Source organism: Primulina huaijiensis, chromosome 14, assembly GCF_012295235.1.
Source record: "Primulina huaijiensis isolate GDHJ02 chromosome 14, ASM1229523v2, whole genome shotgun sequence".
Lineage (NCBI taxonomy): Eukaryota > Viridiplantae > Streptophyta > Magnoliopsida > Lamiales > Gesneriaceae > Primulina > Primulina huaijiensis.
In genome coordinates, this window is record NC_133319.1 from 904,516 (window position 1) to 906,781 (window position 2,266).

The window sequence follows — 2,266 nt, forward strand, 5'->3', positions numbered from 1 at the left end:
CCTCCGTCGCCACCACCACCTTCCCCCCAGCCACCATCACCCCCACCTCCACCATCCCCACCACCTCCACCTCCGTCGCCCCCGCCGCCGCCACCTCCACCTTCACCCACTACAAGAAAAACGCTAAACGACAACGGATTTTATCCGTTGTCGTAGACCTTTAAAAACTGTTGTAACTGAGAGTGTTGTTGAAAGTCCGTTCAACGACAACTGTTTTTATCCGTTGTTGTAGCTCAATTAGCGACGGTTTTAATACATCGTCGCTAATGCATTAGCGACGATTTTTTGTTATCCGTCGCTAATATTAGCAACAGACTTTAAACAAACCGTCGCCAATTAGCGATAGTTTTATAAACGGTCGCTAAAATTAGCGACAGATCACCATGAAGTCCGTCGCTAATTTTAGCGACAGTTTCTTAATGAAGTCCGTCGCTATTATTTTCATTAAAATAAAAAAAATTACTTTTAATAAATCTAAAAAAAATGCTTATAATTTGACTATGCTAACAATATTCATCTGACCATGCTAACAATATTCATGATTTTAACTAACACAGAAAAATTTAAAATTTAAAGCGAAAAAATTTACCCAAAATCGAAACTAAAATCGTGTAAGAGAAAAATTTTAAGTGTTGTAAAGTGCTGTTGGGAAAGTGGACCGAGAATGTGACTATTTATAGAGAATTGGCGACGGTGTTTGTCTAAACCATCGCCATTCGCGACGGTTATTTCATTTAACTGTCGCAAATTTGAAAACTGTCGGTAATTTTAGCGACAGTTTTCTCTAAACGGTCGCTAATTTAAAATTAGCGACGGTTTTGTACAAATCAGTCGCTACATTTAGCGATGGGGTGAATAAAACCGTCGCTAATTTAGCGACGGTGTAAAAGAAACTGTCGCTAAACTTAAACATGCGACGGTCTTATTATAACTGTCGCTAAATTAGCGACGGTTAAATCTAAACCGTCGCTAAATTCAACAACAGTTTTTTAAAACTGTTGTCGTTTGTCCGAAAAATACGCCAATCGACAACGGTTTATGAAAACCGTTGTCGATTGATAAAAAAAAACACGGCAAAAGACAACGGTTCATAAAACCGTTGTCTTTTGCCTTAAAAAAACGCTAAAAGACAACGGTTTCTCAAAACCGTTGTCGTTGACCTCCTAAAAGACAACGGTTTTATGAAAACCGTTGTCTTTTACCCCCTAAAAGACAACGGTTTTGTAAAACCGTTGTCAAAACTTACCTACGACAACGGTTTTCACTAAAACCGTTGTTAAAGACTATACGACAACGGTTTTTCACAAAAACCGTTGTTGTATATGCGCTGTTGTTGGGCGTTTTTCTTGTAGTGACCACCCCCACCGCCCCGTTTTTGCATAGTGTACCCTCCACATTTACCTCCTCCAAAATTTCCTTTACCAATATTTTGCCCATCACCACCTCCACCTCCACCTCCACGTCGTTAGCCCTCTAAGATCATCCTCTACCCTTCATGTTATGTAGAAAACTATAAGCAACAAGACTTCCCATGGCTTGGATTATCCAAAGAAATCGGCTAAATAAATTTGGACAAGTTATTCAAGAAAATCTCGAAGATGCTTTCTATTTCACAAGTAGTGATTTACGTATTTCAAATTACGTACTTTATGTTTTATATATATATATATATCTGCACTTGTATGAGTTTAAAAAAAAACATTTTAATAAAGCCAAGATCGATTTCATGGGAACCAATTAATTATTAGAGCTCATTTTGTACATGCTAAATTTATTGTTTTCTATTTATATTTGTATCCTATGATGTTGCATGCATGCATGCAATGGACGTGGAATGTTAGTTACACTATATTACGAGGAGAATCTCACTTCCCATCAAACCTCCGGGAATGCATATATAGGAATCAAGAAACTGTAGATCGCATAACACCAAAAGCTATTGAAACAAGCCAAAAAAAGCCACGGTTTTGTCATCCTTGAAATATTTAATCCCGAGAAAGAACTCGGAAACAGCTTGTCAAGGTTTTCCGTGTGTGTGTGTGTGTGTGTGTGTGTGTGTGTGTTCGACTTCTTTAGCCCATATTTCGCCTATATATCTAGCTAGGAAACTAAATGGGAGGGTTTACGAGCGTATTTTGAATTTTCCTAAAAATTATATATAAAATTTTACTATTTTTTGTTCAAGTCTTTCTTCAACATTTTGACTCTCCTCTAACAAGAAGTAATGTGTTTGTGCAGTTCTCAATCATCGAAAATTGAGTCAAAT